Source organism: Choloepus didactylus, chromosome 14 (genome assembly GCF_015220235.1).
Source record: "Choloepus didactylus isolate mChoDid1 chromosome 14, mChoDid1.pri, whole genome shotgun sequence".
In the NCBI taxonomy this organism is placed as follows: Eukaryota; Metazoa; Chordata; class Mammalia; order Pilosa; family Megalonychidae; genus Choloepus; species Choloepus didactylus.
The window spans coordinates 56,689,980-56,714,381 of NC_051320.1; the positions used below are offsets into that span (position 1 = coordinate 56,689,980).

Below are 24,402 nucleotides of genomic sequence, written 5' to 3' on the forward strand. Positions count from 1 at the left end.
CCTTTGGAATCTTAAGAATCCTGATTTCACTAGACAGGCAACAATAACAGCAGGTAGAACGGATGGCAGCCCCTATTCGGTGCACCCCACCCATATGGCAGAAGCCCAAATTTCAAAATTCCTGGTCCCTTGCCTTTTAAACTTATATTTTGAACCAAATCGTGCTAAACCTTGTGAAGTGATCCAAGATATTACCTTATTATAATACTAAATATGATTTTTTAAATAGCACAATTTTAATTTCAATAATATGTAAGACTCTTTAGTGGCTCTCCATTGGACATAGAATAAAATCCAAACTGCTTACCAAGGCCCACCAGCGTTTGCACCATCCGGCCTCAGCCTTCTCCTGAATCACTAGGCTCCAGTCACCCAGGTCTCTCAGGCAGCCAACTCTTCCCTGCCTCCGGGCCTTTGCACTCACTTCTCTCAGTCTGGCATGCTCTTCCCTGGTCTCTTTTTATGGCTCTCCATTTTATCCTCCATCCTCAGCTTAAATGTCACCTCCTCACTCATGTTGTCTCTGAATGTGCCATCTATCGTGCCCCTCCAGCCCCCCACACAGTTACTTTCTTCAAAGCACTTTTTATAATTGTAAATAATTTGTTTATTTAAACATTCTCTCTCTCTACTTGACTGTAAGGTCTCTGAGAACAGGAACTTGAGCTGTCTTCACTGCTTGCCACGGCAGTTGCTGTACAATTAACATTTGCTAAAAAAAAAAAGCAAACATGTTGAATGAGCAAATATTGAATGCATTTCAAATACAGGGCCCGAAGCTTGAGAGAATTTGGACTAATGCCATAACTATCAAACAGCCCGTCATAATTGAATAAACATTGTGAATTACTCTCAGATACTGTTTTTATGTGATGGTTTTGATTCCCTTAGAATCCATCTTGAGTCCTATTTTCTTCTTTTGTAAGTCAGAGACATTTAGTATATTTGACTCACTAGAGCTACTTGCATCTGTTATGATATCCATCTATGGAGTGAGGCTGCTTATGCAATAATGGTTTGTATGTGTCATCTTATAATCTTTTTGTGTCACTAAGTCATTGTGACACTGAGTCATTAGTATTGCTTGCTAAGTCAACATTTATTGCTCAAGTGCTTACCTCATCATTACTGAGAAATATACATTTGTATGGTGTTTTACAGCTTGCAAAAAGCTTTTATCGATGTTAATTTATCTAATCTTCATAACCCTCCTGTACTCTGTAAGGCATCTTATGGCCATGTTATTGGTGAGATTACTGGAACTCAGGAGAGGTTAAGTTTTGCTTAAAACACAACTGGGAAGAACTTGAGCTAGTAAGTGAACTCAAGTCTATCAAGTCAAACTTCCAGGTCCAAATCCTCTGCTTTTTCAGCCACATCATGGTGACATCAGCACTATAGCTGAATAACACTTCATAGTTTACAAAGCACTTCCACATAAACTATCTCATTTGGTCCTCTTTACAACCTGTTGGTAACAGGGCTGGTAAAATTCCCTCCCTAAAGAATTTATAGTCTCTTTAAGGAAACAGCAGACATGCAAAACTGAACATATTGCTACAGAGTAATATTTAATACATGGAAATTAATTATGGAAATGAGTACAGATGCTGAGGAGACTGTGAATTGTATATAGTCAAATGAGATCTATTACAAAACACTTCCTAGGAAGAGGTGATGTTTAACAGGTTTCAGAAAGAGAGGAAGAAACAAGATTCATTTACAAGAGGGTTCAGTGTCTTCCAGACAAAGGAAATGGGCCATACAAAGATGTGTAGACAGGCACAGTGCCAAGTGGGGAACATGACCACAAATGAGCTTGACAAGATAGAGAGGCCCAATAAGGAAATAACGAAAGATGAGGATGCTAAGATTAGGAGTACTCCTAGTTGGTGAAAAACTGGATGTCAAAGGCGAGTTTGGACTGTATTTGACAAACATTAAGGAGTCAGTGAAAGCTCACGCATAAAAAATATTAGAGATGAGAAGTTTTGATGACTCTTCTAGCAACTATTTGTAGGATAATTGCAGTAGGGGAGATTGACTGAAGGCTATTATAGTAATCCCAGATTGAGGCAACTTGGTCATAGACTACAGTGTTGCTTGAGGATATGGGAAAGAAAGTGGATCTTGCAGAGAAAGACTCATCAGGACTAGATGATGGATTCACATTAGTGGGGGGAAGAAGCAGAGGAGTGAAAAAACAAGTGCAAAGTTTCCAGCCTGTTGAACTGGGGTTGTTATGGTGCAATAAACCCATTATTTCTGAAGGGAGGCCTTTTGGCTGAGACCAAGAGGTGGGAGGTGGAGATAAGGAAGAAAGGAGTTAAGCTTTTGAAGTGTAAAGTTGAAGGTGGTACAAGGCTGCTCAGTTGAAGGCCTCTAGGCAACCGGAGAAACAAGTCTGCTCACTGGCTGCCTACTCACAGAACCTCCAGTGCTTTTTTCTTGGCTATTCACTTTTATGAGGAATACACACTTACAGACTAGGATATTTCCCTGGGAACTTCTCTACGGTAGCATAAAAAAAGAAAAAGGAAAGGCTAAAAATAGCATTATTACTTTTCACCCTGAAAAGATTATTTAGAAGTTACTTTGCTTTTAAAAATTAATATTCATTACTTTCCAATTCAAAATCTTGTTCTTAATCTTTTACATTCAACATATCCATTTTATTATTCTATTTATATGTCTAGCGAATTACTGTCTGATCCACCTGGTTAATTAGACTCCTTTAAACATTTTAAACAACATTTATTTATTTAATAATTTGATTCCTTTTGCAAACATAATTTTCTGATTAACAAACCCTCTCAAATTCTTAAGTAATTCTCATAAAAGTAATAAACAAATACATATGGTGAATTGTACTGTCTCTTAGAAGTTCCAATACAGTGTACAAACATTTTAAGATTTTAACTTAAAATAAAAAATCTAAATTAGTTATACATTTTAAATCAGTACTACAAAGTTAATTTTAGATACTTCATTAAACATTAAAAGTATTAAATACTATTAAATATTAAAAGTACTTAAAATACCCAACATCAGAAGCATTTAAAATACCAAAATATATAGATTCCTCAATACAAAGAAAATTAATACCGCGAGGTTTGATTTCCTTTAGAATATCTCTACTTAAATTTAAATCTTCCCAGAATTAAAAGGTACATATCCACTTAGAAAACAATTATGTCATCCCAAGAAATGTTTGGTTTACCTTTTTAGCTAGGTCTGTGGTCACAGGGTCCCTTGACCCCTGGGTGTCTGATTCTTTCCACCTCTCCACTGGCGACCCACAGAAAGCGGGTGCACTTTTCTCTGTTGAAGCAGCGTTGGTTGGACTCCAGTTCTGCACTTTCCTTCCATCACCTCCTTAGAGGCTGGTTCCTTTCCTCTCAGGATTCAGGGGCACAGTTGGAACCTCTCCAAACCTTCATCACCCTGCAGAGGGTAGAAAAAACATATAGTTAAGAAAGCAGTCATCATAGGCTGATACGTTGAGAATTGACCTGGTGGAGGGAAGAGAGAGAAGTATAAGCAGATGGCAAGTTAGGAGGCAGCTGCCATACCCAGGAAGGAAGCACTGGTGCTTTGGACTACGGGTGCATGTCCGGGCCACACTCCCCTGGCTCTCCTACTCTCAGGCTGTCCTCAGTCACTTTTTCTTTCTTTTTTTTAACTTTTACAATTTTTATTGTGATAAAATATACATAACACAAAATTGACCATTTTGGCCATTTTGGAGCGTACAATTCAGTGGCATTGAATACATTCACAATATTGTACAGCCATCACTGCCATCTAGTTCCAGAACTTTCTCATCACCTCAAAAAGAAACCCTTACTCAGTAGCAGTCACTCCTGATTTCCCCTGCCCCCAGCCCCTGGCAACCACAAATTTCCTTTCGTCTCTGGATTTTCAGTCACTTTTGAGGGATCCTTCTCAGTTTCCGACTCTAATTGTTGGGGTACCCAGGGCTCAGTCCTCGGAACTTTCCTTCTCTTTGCTAACAATACTTACTTCTTTGATGACTTCATCCAGTCTTTACACCTTCAGCGAGACTCTCACAGACCACAGAGAAAACTGCCTCCTTGACCTCACTGGCTGGATGCCCAGCAGGCATCTCAAACTCACCTTACTCAACACTGAGCTCCTGAGAGCTGTCCACCTCCAACCTGCTCCTTTCACAGTCTTCTGCTTCTTGGCCAATGGCCACTCCGACTTCCAGCTTCTCACCTTTTCTCTCACACCCACATCTGATCTGTCCATAACTGCTATAGGCACTACCTTCAAATTATAACCAGAAAATCTATTAGAAAGGAAAAGTCCTCAGAAATCCTCTGACTTCCATTAACAAGTGGGCATAAGCTACCCAAAATAATTTCATGTATACAGTTGTGTCTCATTATTTGTGGGAGTTATGATCTATAAAGTCACCATTAAGACTAAATTAGCAACCACTGAGCCATTGCTCCTAGGGGAAATACAGTGTTGAGTTCCTGTGAGCCTCTGGTCACAATATTTTCATCAACCCATCAATACATAACCTCATTTTGTTTTTGTTTTAAAGAAAGCAGCCAACAGAATTCCTCTTAGGTGAAAGAACTGTCTTTAGCTAAACAACTGTACTTAGCAAAGCACTTTCACAGGTCATTTTGGTTGTCAAAAAAGTAGTCCTGAAGGGATGGCAGAATAAGTTAGGAGTTAGGTAAAGAAAAACTAAATGGCTTGACATAACGAAGAGTAAAATCTGAGTACCAGAGGGCAGTCTGGGAGGGAAGGGGAGAAATTTAGAGTACATGAGGAGAGAGGGGAACCAAGCTCTGAGGATAAGGCATATGTTTTTCTAACGAGTTCCCGGGTGATGCTGAGTATGTTGGTCCAGGGACTGGCTGTACTTTGAGAACCTTTGTCCTAGGTTGAAGGTTGGAGGGTGGGGCTAGAGATGTGAAAACACAAAGTACCATCCTTTGATTTCCTTCTCTGTAGGTCTCAAGGTCTGACTACTGTGGTTTATATCACTTCCTCTATAGTCTTTTCACCACAGTTTTACAACTGGCATGACAACCTCTAACCTTAAAACATTGTTTAAGGAGGAGGGGAATCACTCCTTAAACTTCTCCCCTGATTCCCTAACCCTCCCAATCGCTCAACCACTACCACCCCCCCCCACCTCCTACGAACTCTTGCCCCACCCCCAACTCCTTCACCCTGCCCCATGCTTCTGATAACGACAGATAAATGCTAACATTTTTAGTTCCTATTTGGCTGCTATAGAGAGGCCTCCATCAAGAACCTGGCAATAAAGCTGAACTCTTAAACGATGAAATCCATACTTAAAAGATTAAAGCAGAGGCTGAAAAGATGACCTTTGCTAACAGGTCTTTTCAGTAACTGCATTAAAGGATTAATGAGAGAAAGTAGCATCCAGATCTGGTGGTGGAGGGAAGTTTGGTCAGCTATGGAAGTTAAAAACATAATTACAGAGGCTAACATTGGCAGTGACCATCCAGGCTTTAGCCAGGGAATAGGGAACACTGGTCAACAAACTTCTAATATATTGGTCCCATTGTCAAACCCATTCCTGATGTGGAGATAAAGGCAACAAACTTTTTGAGCCTGATTCCATTAGTTGTTGGATTTATTTAACTTCCAGTGTTCTGATTCTCATTCATCTCCATGGGTAAGTCTGCCTGCAAGGAAAGAATGCACTGGTCTCATAAACTCCAGTATTACAGTTCTTAGGACAGTTAAAGTTCTTATCGTAATTAATCTGTTGCTATTCTTATTTTATACATTTTTCAAGAAGTTATACATTTTCTGTCACTAAGAGATGGCTCTGTTCTCAATATGCTGATGAAATTAGGTTTCTGAATCTTTCAGGTTGAGTACGGGACCCTGAACTGGTCAATTCATCAAGGGAATGTCTTGGGAGACTGCTAGTCTTCCTAGCTATTCCCCAGGCCAGTTAGTCAAAAGGTGCTCTGACAGGGAGTCACAACTCACCCTGTGGGCTTGTGAAAGTGATAACATCTGAATTCTGTCTTAAATGATGAATAAGAATTTACAAGCTAAGGGAAGTGGGCAGGGCATTCCCAGCATAATCAAAGGCACAGAGAAGAGAGTTCGCAAGGTGAGTTTTCAAATGACAAGTGTAAGTTGGTGGCTGCAGCAGGAGAATGAAAGGACAAATTTAGATTTTAGATTTTTCACTTTAGTTCTAGGGTGGAATATGATTTTAAGAAGGAGTTAGTCCAGAAGCTATTAGGAGGTTACAGTTCAGAAGAGAGGTGGTGAGTTCTGAACTACTATAATGGAGAAGCAAAATATAGGAAGCAAAAATCAGCAGGATTTAGTATTTGGAGACAAAATATTAGGAGGAAAGATAAGGGAGACGGAGGAGTCTAAGAGGCCACCCAGGTTTGGTATGGATGTCTGAATGGATGGCAGTGCTATAAGCTAATTAAAGAATAGAGGGGAATAACCCAGGGTTTGTCCTACAGAATCTGGGAGTTAGCAAGAATTAAACAGGAGTGAAAATAATGAGGTTTTTTTTTTTTTTTATGTTGATTTTCAGTTGGCTATGGGATTTTCAAATAGACATATTCAGCATTCAGTTATACAGTATACAGTCAGCTATTCATGGGGGATGTCAGCATTGGACATAAAGACTTGTAGGTTGTTCACATAGAGAGTGTGCCAGTTTGACTGTATTATGTCCCCCCAAATGCCATTATCTTTGATGTAATCTTGTGTGGGCAGACCTATCAGTGTTAATTAGATTGTAATTCTTTGAGTGTTTTCATGGAAATATGCCCCACCCAACTGTGGGTGATGACTCTGATTGGATAATTTCCATGGAGGTGTTACCCCACCCATTCAAGGTGGGTCTGAATTAAATTCCTGGAGCACTATATAAGCTCAGACAGAAGGAGCAACCTTGCTACAGCCAAGAGGGACACTTTGAAGAACGCACTGGAACTGAGAGAGGAGCCTCAGCTTACACACACATGTTGAAGATGGCTGTTCAAAGGAGACTCTTGCTCCGGAGAAGTTAAGAGAGGACAAACACCCCAAGAGCAACTAAGAGTGACGTTTTTGAGGATCTGCAGCCTAGAGAGGAACATCCTGGGAGAAAGCCATTTTGAAACCAGAACTTTGGAGCAGACACCAGCCACGTGCCTTCTCAGCTACCAGAGGTTCTCTGGACACCACTGGCCATCCTCCAGTGAGGGTACTCGATTGCTGATGTGTTACCTTGGACACTTTACGGCCTTAAGACTGTAACTGTGTAACCAAATAAACCCCCTTTTATAAAAGCCGATCCATCTCTGGTGTTTTGCATTCTGGCAGCATTGGCAAACCAGAACAGAGAGGTTAGTTTAAAACCTGAGACTGGACAGTGTTGCTCAGGGAAGACAGGGAAGGACAATGGTCCAAGGAAAAACTCCTGGGCAGCAATCTTTAAGGGCTGGGCAGTGGAAGAACCCACAAAGAGGAACAAAAAAGTCTTGATATCAGAGAAGGAGAAGCAGAATAGAAGAGAGTTGCAGGAGCCAAGGAAACAGTTTCAAGGAGGAGGGGTTCCAATTCCCAAGGGTGCCCAAGAAAGATCCAGGAAATAAGGACTGAGGGTTGTCCATTGGATTCTGCACAAAAGGAGTCATTGGTAACCCTGATGATAGTAGTCTCAAGAGTAGGAAGCTGTGGATTGAGGAGTGGATGAGAGATGAGGAAGTGGAGACTGACTAAGGATCATTCTTTCATAAAGCCTGCTGAGCTTCTCCATCCTGAGAGGCTAACGTAGACCACAGTCATTTCAGATCCAAGTGACTGGGAACAAGTACTCTAAAATAGGCAGGGAAAACCCCTAGACCAATACTGGCAAGGGACTCAGGGTGCACTCTTTGCCCAACAGTCTCCACTTTCAGTAGACACCTCTCATTTTCTCCATCTTTCTGCATCCTCCACTGGTGAATGATGGATCATAGGGGTGAACAACCACTGGCTCCACAGGAATGATTACAGCTCTCAGTGATACAATCTGGCTGGAAAGAAGAGGAAGACCAAATGTCCACCCTTGGAATCAAGGCATACATTCCTGAGCCCCTTCCCCTTCAATTTGGGATAGGAAGTAAAGGTGGAGGCCCTGTTCTGATTTCCTTGTACCTCCTCCAGCCCCCCAGTTTCGAGGGTCTGGAGATCTGGCATATGATAGAGTATGAGCGCTTGCTCATCCCTCTTTGGACACTGGCTTTCCAAAGGAGAGACTGAGGGTATGAACTTGGGCTTCTGTAAAGTGCAGTCCTCTACTCAGGGGGAAGAGGAAGCCCCAGGCCTTCCTTCCTTCCCAGGTCAAGTTTAAACTCAATTAAAATGGTGTAAATGATTCTTCTGATGGAAAGCTGGATTTGTGCTGGAGTCTCCCCAGGTTCTCAGTGTAGAGAAGAATGAGGAGAATTTGGTCCCTTCCCTTCAGCATTGTTGGGTCCTTTCCACCCTTCTCCAGACCTCAGCAGAAACCCAGAGGCTTCCCCCTTTACTGCTCACATGGAAGCTGGCTCTTTAAACAGGAGAGAGGGTCACTTCACCTGTGCCCTAAGTAGATCCTGGATGTTCTGCCCCAGCTGAGAGGTCTGGACCAGTCACCCAGACTCTTCCTTAAGTTTGTTTATTAAAATTTTTCATAGGGTTTTTAAAAAGCTTGTAAGAAGACTCTCCCCTACATGGGACCTGACTCCCAGGGGTGTAAATCTCCCTGGCAACGCAGGGTATGACTCCCAGGGATGAATCTGGACCTGGCATCATGGGATTGAGAACATCTTCTTGAACAAAAGGGGGGTTGTGAAATGAAATGAAATACAGCTTCAGTGGCTGAGAGATTTCAAATGGAGTTGAGAGGTCACTCTGATGGACATTCTTATGCACTATATAGATAACACTTTTTAGGTTTTAATATATTGGAATAGCCAGAAGTAAATATCTGAAACTACCAAACTCCAACCCAGTAGCCTTGACTCTTAAAGACAATTGTATAACAATGTAGCTTACAATGGGTGACAGTGTGATTGTGAAAACCCTATGGATCGTACTCCCTTTATCCAGTGTATGGACAGATGAGTAGAAAAATGGGGACAATACCTAAATGAAAAATAGGGTGGGATGGGGGGTGGTGATCTGGGTGGGGGTTTTTTGTTGTTGTTGTTTGTTTGTTTTTGTTTTTTATTTTGATTCTAATTCTTTCTGGTATAAGGAAAATGTTCAAAAATAGATTGGGGTGGGACTCGGGCAAGATGGCGGCATAGAGAGGAGTGGAAGCTAAGTAGTCCCCCTGGAACAACTACAAAAAACCAGAAACAACTAGTAAATAATCCAGAATAACTGCGGGGGGACAAACGAGACCATCCACTCATCATACACCAACCTGAATTGGGAGGAATGCCCGAGAACACAGCATAAAATCTGTAAGTAAAACCTGCAGAACCAAGTCGTGAAACCCCCTCCCCCATAGCCCGAGCTGCAAAGCCTCATGGTGCCAGAGAGAAGTTCTCTCCCAGCAAGCGAATATAGCTCAGTTGAGCTCCAACTGAGGTTTTAAGTAGCGAGTGTGAACTGCTCACTACAGGTACGCATCCCCAAAAAACAGACAGAGGCTTTGGGTGACGACTGACCTGAGAGAGCCAGAGGGTCACCTTGGACTGGGTCTGAAGGGGACTATCTGTTTCTTTTTTGGCTCAGTGGAGAAAGCCCCAGTCATTTTCAGTTTCCGGGGCTGTGACTCTGGGAAGGGTGGAGATAGCACAAGCAGAGAGAGAGAGAGACAATTGAAATGCTAATGACCTCCACCTGAGGGGTCTGTCTTCTCTAGGAGGAAAGAGGTGGAGCACTTTCCATTCAGAACCAGACCCCAGAGCCTGGGGGAACACGGCCACACCTCCTCACACCAGTCAAGAATTATAGGCTAACAGGCATCACCTGCTGGGCAGGAAAGCATTGTGACCCGAGGCATCAAAGGGTGGAGCAATTTTCTAAGACACACCCACAGGGAAACCAGATACTGAATATTTCTTCCCTCTGGGACCTGAGCCTGTTCTGGTCTGGGAAAACCTGATTTGGATAACCAAGGAAAACCATGCCTAGAACAACAGAAAATTACAACCTACACTAAGAAAAACAAAGTTATGGCCCAGTCAAAGGAACAAACATACACTTCAACTGAGATACAGGAATTTAAACAACTAATGCTAAATCAATTCAAAAAGTTTAGAGAAGATATTGAAAAGAGATAAAGGCTGTAAAGGAAGCACTGGTCATGTATACGGCAGAAATCAAAAGTTCAAAAAACAACTAGTAGAATCTATGGAAATGAAAGGCACAACACAAGAGATGAAAGACACAATGGAAACATACAACAGCAGATCTCAAGAGGCAGAAGAAAACACTCAGGAACTGGAGAACAAAACACCTGAAAGCCTACACGCAAAGGAGCAGATGGAGAAAGAATGAAAAAAATATGAGCAACGTCTCCGGGAACTCAAGGATGAAACAAAGTACAATAATGTACGTATCATTGGTGTCCCAGAAGGAGAAGAGAAGGAAAAGGGGGCAGAAGCAATAATAGAGGAAATAATTAATGTAAATTTCCCATCTCTTATGAAAGACATAAAATTACAGATCCAAGAAGCGCAGTGTACTCCAAAACAGAAAAGATATGAATAGCCTACCGCCAAGACACTTAATAATCAGATTATCAAATGTCAAAGACAAAGAGAGAATCCTGAAAGCAGCAAGAGAAAAGTGATCCACTATATACAAAGGAAGCTTAATAAGACTATGTGCAGATCTCTCAGCAGAAACCATGGAGGCAAGAAGGAAGTGGTGTGATATATTTAAGATACTGAAAGAGAAAAACCGCCAACCAAGAATCCTGTATCCAGCAAAGCTGTCCTTCAAAATGATGGGAGAGCTCAAAATATTTTCTTGACAGACAGACAATGAGAGACTTTTGTGAACAAGACACGTGTCCTACAGGAAATACTGAAGGAGCACTACAGGGTGATAGAAGACAGGAGTGCGTGGTTGGAACACAATTTGGGAGCTGGTAGCACAACAATATAAGTACAACTGAACAAAGGTAACTATGAATACGTTGAGAGAGGGAAGGTGGGGAGCATGTGAGACACCACAAGAAAGGAGGAAAGATAATGACTGGGACTGTGTAACTTGGTGAAATCTAGAGTATTCAACAATTTGGCGATAAAAATGTACCAAATATGTTTCTTTTACGAGGGAGAACAAGCAAATGTCAACCTTGCAAAGTGTTAAAAAATGGGGAAGCATTGGGGGAGGGATGCAATCAGCATAAACTAGAGACTGTAACTAATAGAATCATTGTATTAGGCTTCCTTAATGTAACAAAGGTGATATACCAAGGTGAATGCAGATAAGAGTGGGGGATAGGGGATGCATGTTTAGCCACTTGACATTGGTGGTTATTGTCTGATTCTTTATTCTACTTTGATTTAAGGTTATTTTCCTTTTGCATGCTTCCTAGCTGTCATTTTTTTTCCTCTTTCTTTTGCCTCTCTAACCTTCTTTGACTCTCCCTCCTGCCTTGTGGAAGAAATGTAGATGCGTCTTCTATAGATAGTGGTGAAGGTGGTGAAATACATAAATGTATAACCAGTGCAGAAAACCAGCGATTAATTTACTTGGGATGGAATGTATGGTAAATGAACAAAACCATATTAAAAAAAATGGGTTGATGACAAAACCTCGAGGGCAATATACTGAGTGAAATAAGCCAGACACATTAGGACAATTATTGCAAGGTCTCACTGATAGGAACTAATTATAATATGTAAACTCATAGACATGAAATATAAGGTACCAAGATATAGGACAAGGCTTAAGAATGGGGAGTGGTTGCTTAGTATGAGCAGAATGTTCAATTAGGATGAACTTAAATGTTTGGAAATGAACAGGGTTGTTGGTAGCAAGATGTAAGAATAACTAACAGCGCGGAATGGTGTGTGAATGAGGTGGAAAGGGGAAGCTCAAGAGTCATATATGTCACCAGAAGGAAAGTTGGAGATCAACAGATGGGAATGTATAAAACTGAATCCTATGGTGGGCAATGTCCATGAATCAACTGTACAAATACTAGAAATCGCTTCCATGAACCAGAACAATGTATGGACAATACAATTAGAAGTTAATAACAGAGGGCATATAGGGAAGAACTACATACCTTTTTACAAACTATATACTACAGTTAGTAGTATTTCAACATTTTTCAATGAACAGTAACAAATTGTACTATACCAATACTACGAGTCAACAATTGAGGGGAGTTGGTTAGGGATAGGGGAGGATTAGAGTTTCCTTTTCTTTTTTTCTTTTTCATCTGTCACTTTATTTCTTGTCCTGGAGTAATGAAAAGTTTCTTAAAAATGAACAAAAATTAAGTGTGATGGATGCACAGCTGTATGAGGGTACCCAGGGGCAAGTGATTGTACACTTTGGATCTTTCGATAATTGTATGGTATCTGAACAATCTCAATAAAAATGAAAAAAAAATAATAGAGTGGTATAAAGGGAAAAAAATACCTAATGCAAACCATGGACTATAGTTAACAGTAATATTTTAATATTCTTTCATCAACTGTAACAAATATACCACATCAATGCTAAGGGACAATAATGGGGTGGGAAGGGGTATGGGGTTTTTCTTTTTGGAGTAATGAAAATGTTCTAAAACTGATTGTAGTGATGAATGCCCAAGTCTGTGATTATATTGTGAGCCAATGACTGTATTCTTTGGATGGATTGTATAAAGTGTGAATATATCTCAATAAATCTGCTTTTTTTAAAAAAAAAAGATTGGGGTGATGAATGCACAACTGTAAGATGGTACTGTGAACAGTTGATTGTACACCATGTATGACTGTATGGTATGTGAATATATCTCAATAAAACTGAATTTTTTAAAAAAGAGAGAGAAGGTGAAACAGTCGGAGGTGACAGATAACACAGGATTCACTGACAGACTTTGTGTTTATTTCAAATATGAGAGACTTGAGCAAGCCTGAGAGAAAAGCCAACGGAAAAGGAGAGATTCAAGACATAGGAGAGAAAAAAGTTAGCAATGGACCTGGATGGTAGAGGAGTCAGGATGAGGGAGGCAATGGAGGCCACCTGAGGAGGGTCTGACACCAAACAGGAAGAGAGACTCATCCTTTGAGACCAGCAGATGCTAAGGCTATGCAGGGTCAGATGGGGCCAGTTATGAAAGGCTCCACTGGGGGGGTCATCTGGATTTTAATGGACCCTAAGTCATTTAACAAATCACAGAATATCGACTTTGTGAGAGCCATGCACACACATGATATTTAATCCTCACAACAACTCTATGGGGTGGATATTGTCTGGTTTTCCACTGGAGGAAACAGCTTCAGGGAAGAGAAGCAACCTATCCTGGGTCACACTGTTATAAGAGGCAGAACTGGGGTTTGACTCCAGGCTTGCTTAGCCCATGTTCTTGTATGACACCAGGTTACACCAGACGGCCTTAGAACAAAGGAGAGGGAGGTGTGCCAGTCATGGGAAACTGCTGTGGGTACTTCTAGGGGCACTGAACCTTTTAATTTCTGGAATCACCACAGGGGCCTTGTCTGCGTAGGTATAGGGCTTGTCCTGGAAGCCAGATTTTCTTGCTTGTCTAGAAATCCTTCCAACTATATCAAACAGCACAAGTCCAGCTGGGGCCTCTAAGAGTCAGGTCACAGGCTGGTAAGAATTTGAATTAAAACCTGATAAACAGTCTTCAATACTAGAACTTCATTGCTCTGATTTTGCGTCTTGTATTCATTACATTATATCTTTGTGATACCTGAAAATGTGGGAAAGCCTGGTGAAAATATTTGCAGTCTTGAAGATTCTTAACCAGTAACCCATGAATTAGACTGAACACCTAAACCCATGAATTAGATGAACACCTCTACAAACTGGAATAGTGGCTGCCTCTAGGGGAAGAACCTAGGGGATCATCTAGGGGATTCTGGCCCATGTATATATATGTTATAAAATCAAATAAATTTTAAATTTTATCTCTATAAAGATATGACATAAAAGTACTTGTTAAATGCAAAGTCCTCAGGTAACACTGCCAAAGATAGGACTTTCACCTCAGGTAGTTAGAAGAGTAGTCAGGCATGATTAAGACCCAAAATGTGCATGTCTTTCGAAGATGCCCACAGCACACTTAACCAAAACCTCTCTCCCTTTATGTCAGCCTTTCCAATGTGGAGCAGTAGGGAAAGATGGCACAAGGTAAAAATCAAAGCTTTCGCATAGGAACCCTGAGTGTTTCAGGAATGCTGGAAGGAGGAAAGCCAGTCCCTGGCTTATGTTGTTGTTACATAAGTTTTCTACTGAAGTTGGTGTAGAGATCAAGTGATTAAAGGGTTGACAACAGATGGAATGCAGGAATTTTTAGATAAGAAAGAGTAAGGATGTCCAGGAGACTCTGGGGAAAGACTTTTAAGAAAGTGTCTGGAAATATTGGAACAGATGGCTAAAAGAGTAGGTTGGAGCCAGTTTGCAGGAATTGCGAATCTCCTAAAACCTCCAGTCTTCTCCATAATTCTCTCAGAATTGGCCAGAGGGAGGAATCTTGCTTTCTTTTTCCTTGATGCTCCTAGACTTGGAATTTCGTTAGTCCCCCTTTCACTAACTTCTAATTCATTCTTCTAATTCACTTGGCACCTCCTATGCGTTGGGTTCTGTTTGGGGTTCTAGGAATATGGGGGTGAATAAGAAGGACAAGATAGCTTCTCTTTACTTCATGATGCAAGTAGATAGAAAATATCAATTGTTATAAAAAAATGAAATAAAAAGCAGGGTGATGAGCTAGAGAGGACAGGCAGGCTACTTTAGATTAAGATAGTCAACAAAAGTCTCTCGGAGGATATGATGTTTAAGCTGAGACTGATAAGAGGAAGGAACCAGAATTTGAAAATCTGTGGAATGAGGACTCCAAGGCAGAGGTTACAGCAAATGCAAACTCTTCCTAAGGTGTGCAAGAGCTTGGCACATTTGAGAACAGAAAGAAGGACAATGCAGATGGAGTGAAATGAGCAAGGGAGAAAGGTGTAGAAGACAAGGTTGGAGAGATGGGCTCTGGCTGGATTTTATTATAAGGGCAATGAGGAGCCATTTGAGGTTCTAGACAGGGGACTGACAGGACACTATGTTTCAAAAGTTCTCTCTGGCTATGATGTGAAGAAGAGATTGTATAGGGTGGAGAAAAGAACCAGCGGGATCAATTAGAGGGTTTCTGCAGGAATCCAGGTGATAGGCTGGAACCTGGAGATGGAAGAGGAGAGAAAGTGTTTTGGAGATGGAGTTAACAGAGGTTGCTGATAAATTGGATGCAGGAGGTAAAAGTGAAAGGGAGGAATCAAGGATCATTTTTAGGTTTGGAACTAGGAAAGTATGTACTTTTCCTTATTTTCTTCTGCTATTATAGACTTTATGAAAACAACTTTTTAAATTATAAAAGCAATATATATATATATATATATATATATATATATTTTAGTTTAGAACATCTAGAACACATAATTATATATAATTAAGAATTAGAAGAGATCCATGAGCCCATAATTCCCAAATAACCACCATTAATCTTTTGGTTCATCTTCTTCTAAGCTTTGTTCTCCTTTTCTTTTCAGGAGAACAATTTTCTTAGCTAATAAAATAATATATGTTAATAGGAAAAATACAGGAAAGAAACCACATAGAAAATAAAACTACACAGCTATAACTAGAGTTAATATTTTTGTGAATGCCAATTCACTTTGAACTTTCTTAATACATAGCTTTGTATGGTGCTTTAAAAAATTTACCATGAACTTTACTCCAGACCAACAGGAATTTCATCCCTTGACCTCAGACCTGTCTTGTGCCACCACCTTACCATCACCACCGCCTATACTAGCTACCCACCACCACAAAAAAGCCATGTGATCCCTTCAAATCCCTACCTGGTCTCATCTTTTGCAAAGCAAAAGGAAAACACATAAAAACCCCAAACGAGCCCTCAAATGCAAACTTTGTTGTCACCTGAGCGCTCCAGGAATGATGTCCCAGGTTTCTGGTTTTATGATGCATCCCCTCCTACCACTCTTGGGACCACGTGCTAAGGGAACAGGCAGGATCTTGCCCACTCACCAAAGAATGCTAAGGATAGAGTCTTCATCAGCGATGACTGTTTCTAGCTTTGCAAAACTTACTTAAGCCACCTTGACCATCCCATCAGATGGCCCAGCCCCTCCACCATCCCTTCCCACTCTCCCCAAAAGGAACAGAAGTGTTTACTCCCTATTTGTGAGCCAGGTTCTGAACTGCTCTCAAACTACTCTCACATCTACCCCATTTCTCACACCCCCTCCCATTAGGCTCCCCACCTTCACCTTGGCCTTGCCTTTCAGATTTGACTATAACCCACTAATTTTGGCTCACAGAACCTGGTCATATCTCTGGGCTGGACTTGGCCCTGGTGCCTTTTGACTCTGGAACTGGCCCTGTGGGCGAGACTTCCACCAGACTCATCCAGACCACAGTGAGAACCAGACCAAAATTATTAACTAAACACCAAATGGATAGATTCCTTACCAAGTCTACAAAATCCCTGTTCTCACTGGATGTGCGCATACCTGTCACAGAACTCACCCCTTCAGGGAGGAGGAGGGCTGCAAGAGGAAGGGGATGGGGGTGCTGGTGCATATGGTGGCAGCTAGACTCCAGAGCCTCCTCTGCTGATCCATCTCCCTTCCCAGCAGGTGCTTCCATGAATAATCCTCCAGTAATCTCTAGCTCAGCTACCCAGACAGTCAGGGTTCCAGGTCTTCCCGTGGCAGGTCTTTCCCACTGCCCCATTTTACTCCATTTCCCTCAGCACTGCAGAGAGGTAACTTCTGGCCTTAGCGCTAGCCGATCAATTCTAAGAGTCCTACTGTCAGAGGCCAATCAGCAGGGCATTACCTTAAGGTGGAGCTCATCAGGCAAGTGATGGAGCTTGAAGAACAGCAGCCCAGGCCAAGCGACCGAGGAGGGATAGGCCAGAGCAGTGCCCAGCCAGGCTGAGTGCCCCAGACATTCTTTTGCTGGGTGCCTGGTGTGCCACAGGGTCAGAACACAGATCCCTACAGGAGCCTAGTTAGGGTAGTCAAAAGCTTTAATATGCCCATCTTTGCAGTTTATTGTTATCAATATTATCTATTAACAGTCATTACTAGTTACTGAGAACCATCTGTATGCCATGTGCTTTTAGTTCCCTTACATACATTTCCTTGAATCCTTAATCAATTGTTCAAAGTAGATGTTACTGTCCATCCTTTTATAAATAAGGAAACTGAGGTTCAGGGATCAAGTGGTTTTTATAAGGTCACGCAATTAATAAATGATGGCACTTGGATTTGAAGTTGGGTCTGTCTCACTCCATGTCATGCTAGCAGTACAGTACACCTCTGGCAGCACAATGTCATGGTTATCAACAGGTGCTCTAAGCCAGTGGCCTGGATGCACAACCTGGCTCTACCACCTACCAACGACGTGAGCATGGCAAGATTAGACGTTCTGTGCCTTTTCCACAAAAAGGGATAGTAATAGTACTTACCCCCATGGGATTATTGTGTGAGCACTATGGGAAGTCTTGCTATTATCCCTTTTGTGTGTAGCAGGTGAATTCCTTTATATGTATTTTTTTTTACCAGTTCAACATTACATCTCTGTTATCTGTCCACATATATTTGCACTGGTACATCTTGCTCATACTGTAAACTACAGAGGGTTGGTCTAGAATTATATCATACATTTGTCTGGCACTTCTTATAGTCCCACTTTGATGAAGGCAATGATGAACATGTGCTAAGAAAGAAAACTTTTATTCTGACATTTGGCTCCTTTTCTCCAGTTCCTTTTTCAGGCCAAATACCAGTCTGCTGCCCTGTTGACTGTGCAGGGGTCCCTCTTTGGGGAGGAGAGTCTCTCTTTCAGCTCAAACAAAGTCAGTGGCCTCTGTGAATTATGGACATCTAATATGAATGTACAACAATGGAGGAAGTGTTTGAAAAACAGCCTGTTCCTAATTGAATTGCTACTTTTATTTTGACATGGTTTGCATACGTTTTTGTACAATTAATTGAAAAGTAGTTTTTGATTCGTAGATTTATCCCTTACCCCTGGCTACTAGACAGTACTTTTGGTGGACTATACAAGATATTATCTCTAGTGACTAATGCAGAATTGATGGTTGACTCTGTCTTAATTTTTCAGGTTCTAGTTGGAACTGAGTAGTCTGGGATTACACTGGTTTACATTGTTTAACTGGAGGATTTACTCCAATTATGAACAGTTTTGAGAAGACTCAAAGGGCCAGGAAGACAGGCACCAAGGAAATGTGGAAAGAAGGATATTTGGGGACTAGAGTGGATTAAATTTTGACTCCCAAAAGATATGTCCACCTGGAACTTCAGACTGTGGCTTTACTTGGAATAAGGGTTTTTGCAGATATTGTTAACGTAGGGGTCTCAAGATGAGATTATCCTGGATTAGGGTGGACCCTAAATCCAATGATGAGTGTCTTTATAAAGCACAGAAAAGAAGACACAGAGGCAGTGGGGAAGGCCATGTGAAGACAGAGGCAGAGACCAAAGTTAGGAAGCCCCAAGCCAAGTCAAGGCCATGGTCACCAGCAGCCACCAGAAGCTAAGAGAGAGGCGTGGAAGAGATTCTCCCTCAGAGCCTTGAGAGGGAACCAATCCTACCGACACCTTGATTTGGGACTTCCGGTCCCCTGAACTGTGAGAAAATAAATTTCTGTTGTTTTAAGCCACCAAGTTTGTGGTAATTTTTTATGACAGCCCTATGTAACAAATAGAGGCAACCAATGTTGTCAGAGTTAGGGCAACTGAGGAAGGATCATAGCAGGTCTCTGAGTGGACTGGGTGCCCCAACTTCTACCCCCAACCCTGACTAATTTTCTACCCTTCTCTGCCCTGCTCTGTCCCTGGAAAGTTGATCTCTGTGGGGTGCACATGGCTCCCTCGCTGGCTGGCTTCTGATTGGGCTGAGCCAATGGAAGGTGCTGGCAGGCAATTAGAGGCTGAGTTCATGAGAGCGCAGGGTCTTTATTCCTTCACTCTCCCCGTGGTTCTCCCTCTTGGATCAAAGTGACTGTGTCCTTTACAATCACAGCCTCCATGGGGCAGCCCCTCTCCGTGGCTCCAGCTTTTAACCAGGCACTAGAAACATCATGTCTTCCCCTTGACTCTTGGCCTCGGGTGCTGACAACTGGTGCTGACAACTTTCCACCACTGCTGGTTCCTGAAGCTTTACCCAAGTTGGGTCATCTCAACCCTGCCCCCAATCAGTGAATAGTCCTTTCATTAAAAATTGTTCCTATCCCAGCTGAAGGGGCCATCTGTCTCCTACCCTAAAAATGTTACAGTACCCACATGGATCCAGAGAGTGTGGCTGGTGTCAGGCAGGGTGAGTGGAACACTCTTTGCCTTGCTATGTCCCATATTTTGGGAATTTCTCTTTCCTTCTCCCTTCTCTGGGATATCTTTAAACAGGCGGGAGATGATAAGGTGGACATCACTTGATCATTTAGAGGTGAAGATAGGCAAATGTCATTTGCAAGCCCAGTGCCACCTGAAGAGAACTCAATTCCTGCTTTGTGACTGACTGATTGATTGAATGACCATTGATTGAAAGACAGGCCCTTTTCATTATAATTGCTTTCTTACCACAGGCAAAGAGTGCCACAGTTGTTATCCAGGAGAGGATTTGGTTTATTTTTAAACTAAAGATGAATCTGAGTTTTTTTTTATAATCAACAGAGTCTGTGCAACTGCCGCAAGTAAACATGCTTCAGCTGCAGGAATCTGAACTGCAGAGTGGAAAACCGATGGATAATAATACCTTCTATTACATGTTCCCATGCTTCCTCTCCCAAATTATCTCATTTGCTCATTACAACTTGTTGAGGCAGGCAGAGTTGGTATTTTTATTTCCATTTTATAGGCTTAGTTCATCAAACATTTATCTATCCTTTTTCATATGCCTGGCCCTGTGCTAGGCACTGATGATACTGACTGGAAGATAATACAGTTTTCTGTCCTCAACTTAACTCACAGTCTAGCAGAGACACAGACACCACAAGTAATTATGTATGATGTGATGAGCATTATGCAAATGGTATGAATAAAATGCTATGGGAGCCAAGAGGAAGGTGTAATAAAGAGAGTTGGGAAAGTCAATGTCATTGAGTCCACCAAGGACCAGGTGCTGGGCTTGGGCCTTTCTACCCAACGGGTGTCCATGGACCACCAGCATCTGCATCACCCGGGCACACGTTAGTAATGCTGAATCTCAGACCCCATCCCAGACCCACTTGTTTGGAATCTACCTTTTCACAAGATTCTCAGGAGATCTCTAAGCACATTGAAGTTTGAGAAGCACCAGGCTAGGTAATTTATAGATTTTATTTAATTCACAATGCAATGAGATCGTTATTATTATCCCTGTGTTACAGCTCAGGAAATGGAAGTTTAGGGAAGTTTCATAATTCTCTCCATGTCACACAGCTGTAAGTGTCACTAAGCTGGAATCTGAACCTGGACTCCCAGGCTCCATTCACTACTCTGTGCTGTTCTGTACTTTCAGGGGCTCAGGAGGGTTTCCCAGAGGAGATGACGTCTGAGCGAGACCTGGAAAGACCTTTTTGGGTGGATGGAGGGAGTACTTGAGCAAATGCTTGGTATGGTTGTGGACTAGGGTCTGTAATAGGGAGTGGTGGGAAATAAGACAGTGAGCAAAGAAGACTGGAATCAAATTAGAAAGGGCCTAAGGAACTAAGGAACTTGGACTTTATCTGTGAAAAAGATACTGCAACCTGCCATGGAATTGTGATGAAGAGGTGGACTGCCTGAGTTTGTAGTCCAACTCACCACCTACTAGCTGTGAGAGATGGTGCAGGGTCACAGCCTTGGTTCTCTGGAAGCAGACATTGAGATGAACTCTGGGGTGGAAGAGGTTTATTAGGAATCAACACCTGTGAGAGGAAGCGAGAGGAAGCAGGGATGGTAGAGAAAGGAGACCCAACAAAGTCTCAGGCAACCCAACAGAGACTCTGGAGTAAGTGTGGCCTGTCCAAGCTGTCCTGTGTTGGACCAAAATGGCCAGGCCTTTATGCCACCACCTCCCTCAGTCACAAGATGTGATTATCCTAGAAAGGGCATGACCGTGCATGAAGTGGCTTTCTGAAGCTGGTGCAGAACCTGAAGAAGGAAGCAGCCTGCTGACTAGCTGGGCTGTGAGACCTTCCTTGGAGGACCTCTGAGCAGCACCTTTCCTTGTCTAAAACCAGAGCAGTTTACTTAACTGTATGACTTCCTCTCTCTTCATCAGAAAAAAAATGGAAATAATACTAGTAGAGCCCTCATAGGACAACTGGAGGATTATATGACTGGTATAGAAACTGATGGATGCTCATCATTATTATCTGCCCTGATAAGATATTCACTGTATACCTTCTTCCCTGGGTGCACTCAGAGTATGAAAAACCCCTCACTGTGTCCTGAGGAACACAGAGGGTGATGTCCATTCCTAGCTTACCAGATGAAATTCTGCCCTTTTCTCATGATGTTCAGTTCTCATTGTTTGTCCGGACACCCTGGTTGATTTAAACTGTGCTAGGCATTAGGAAACACTTGAAAATTTAAAGAGGAATGACATGTCAAATCAGTGGTTTAAAAAGTTAATGGAAGTTGACTCATGAAGGATGCAATAGGGGTATTATTTGGGTATAGGCGAAGCCTATGTAAATAGAGATTCAAAAGAAGACACAAACAAGATCATTTCTTTCTTTCTTATGTAACAGTCTCAAAGCGAGTGGTCAAGGGCCACAGAAGTGGTGCTGCTCCATGAGACCACTCAGGGACCCGGATTCTTTCTATTTTGTTGCTTTCCCAGGGCAGTGGTTTTCTAAGTGCAGTCCCTGGCCCAGCAGCATGACATCACCTGGGAGCTTGGTAGAAATGCATATTCTGAGGCCCCATCTCAGACCTACCAAATCAGAAACTCTGGGGGTGGGGCCCAGTAATCTGTTTTAACAAGCCCTCCAGGTGATTCTGATGCTTGCTCAGTTTGAGAAACACTGCTGTAGGATTTTGGCCTCATCTGCCAGGTCAAAACTGTGGGGAACTGGGCATGATCCTTACATTCCTTGGGACACACTGGGGGGTTTTCAAAATCCAAGTGAACCCAAGAGAGAAGGTCTACAGTGAATACCTCATCAGGACATAATAATAACTGGCATCCTTTGGGGTACATGCCAGCCTGTGGAAAATGGGAAAGAAGGAAGGTAAACAATTTCTTTTCTAAAGAATATGCTTCGAAGTTGAATGCATCACCTCTGCTGGCACCCTACTGACTGGAACCTACTCATGTGGCCATGTGCCCATAGGACTTACTTAGCTGTAAGGGACTTTAAGAAACATAGTCTCTTACCTGGACAGCTTTGTGTCCAGTTAAAACTGGGGGTTCAATACTAAAAGAAAAATAAAGAGAATGCATACTGGTAGAAAATAAACAGGCTCTGTCACTGTTGCAATGGGGCAGGCAAAAACGGGAGGGGCAGAACTAAAGTGGTGGTTATGTGTTGGAGTGGATGGGGTGTATTTGAGAACCATGTTCAAGATGGGTTGAAGAATGCTTTGATCATATGGGAGGGAGAAGAAGGAAAAGTGGACAACTCCCAGGTTTTTAGACGAGCAGATGGTGATGGTGTTAACTGATAGATTCTAGGGGAAGAGAAAGAGCAGGAGAATACGAGCTTGAGCTTAGAATTAATGAATTTGAGTTGACCAAAGAATATCCAAGTAAAACTGCCCAATCTTGTAGGCAGTTGGAAATAGTTGTCCAAGGACCCTGAGAAAATTTCATGCTGGGCATAGAGATTTGGAAAACATGGTCATCAGAACTTGAAGGCTAACAGGATTGCTCATAGAGTGTGAGATGGAAGACGGGTAAGTACTGAGAAACACCAAATTTAAGAGGTGAGCACTAGAGCAGAAACTAATGGCATAGGCTGAGAAAGAGTGGCCAGAGTGGAAGGAGAGCAAGGGCAGAGGAAGCTGGAGAAGTCAGTGAAAGAAGGAAGGGTCAGGGTAGTTACCAGGGTCAAATGCTGCAGAGATGACTCATAGGACAAGAACTCAGAAGTAGCCTTTGGTGATGAAAGAGCAAAACTGAGGTTCATAGAGCTTATAGGACACACCCAAGGTGCTACAGCTTGTGGGCGGCAGAGCCAGGACTAGCCATGGCTTCTGGGTCTAGCCTTCCCAGAAGAAGATGCCAACGTGGCCAGTCACTCTCCTCACCATGCTATGCCTATGCAGGAATTGCCAGTGTTCTCTCCCACACCAAGCTGGGGCAAAGATTGTCTTCTGGTTTGTTGCTCTCTGTCTGTCTGTAAGATGTATTTCCAAAATTATTGTGGTTTTTTTCTGCCTCCTATTGGCTTGAACTGACCCAGCCTGAGCCTAACTGTGACGTACCAGGTTGATTTACAGGCTTTCCTTTCCTCCCAAGCATTCTGCAGTCATGCTGCCTTTTGCCCTTGGTGAATCTTGCCCTGCAGCCCAGCTTCAAAGCTGCTACTCTGTAGTTGCATACCCCTCTACTCACCATGCTCTGCCAGCCCAGTGCTGGAAAAAGGAGCCTCATGACAAAGAAGCATGACATGTTCAAATACATGGAATTGCTGATCCTACCTTCTGTGCATTTTATAGGGCAGACAGCTTGATTTTGCAGAAGATGAGGGATACCTGGGACAAGGACAAGTTCTACCAATGTGACCTTGTTCCCTAGGCTGCTTATTTGGTCTGGAGGTTGATCTTGGACTTGGCACCATCCAAAGTTGTTTAACTCCAAAGTGCTCAGTTTCCTTCATTCTGTATTTTTAAATCTTTGACACTGGTGCATCAGGATGCTTTCAAGATACCTGAATTCCATGGCAGCTCTCAGCGTCCTGCTCCTGGTGAAGGCTTTTGCCTATTGGAAGGCCTTTGCTGCTACCAGGCAGACTCCCATCATCCACCAACTGGCTTTTTGTCAATCCATAGTCGTGTACTGACTGCAAAGTGGCCCCAGTTTTTTGCATATCTTGTGAGATTGCTATGGGAACACAGTCATTATGATACAGCAGTTCTTGTCTTAAGTACTTTTGCTGGTTTTTGTGTGCGTGTGTGGTTTCATTTCCTATTGAAATGAAAGAGACTCTTGATAACCAAAAATAAATATATCTACAAATTTTAGATCCCTATTTCA

General features: G+C 42.3%; 1 long non-coding RNA gene across 3 annotated transcripts; it reads right to left on the reverse strand.

Annotated features, from left to right (window-relative positions):
• Window positions 1-621: 621 nt before the first annotated feature.
• Window positions 622-24,172, reverse strand: LOC119509403. 3 transcript variants are annotated; one of them, XR_005211692.1, is made up of 3 exons: window positions 24,077-24,172; window positions 3,221-3,444; window positions 622-712 (listed from the first exon to the last, which is right to left on the reverse strand). It is a non-coding gene; the product is annotated as an uncharacterized LOC119509403 (long non-coding RNA). The 3 variants fall into 3 exon arrangements; XR_005211693.1 differs by lacking the exon at window positions 24,077-24,172 and adding an exon at window positions 23,761-24,005; XR_005211691.1 differs by lacking the exon at window positions 24,077-24,172 and adding an exon at window positions 5,614-6,302 and having other exon boundaries at window positions 3,221-4,290.
• Between the last annotated feature and the right edge of the window lie 230 nt (window positions 24,173-24,402).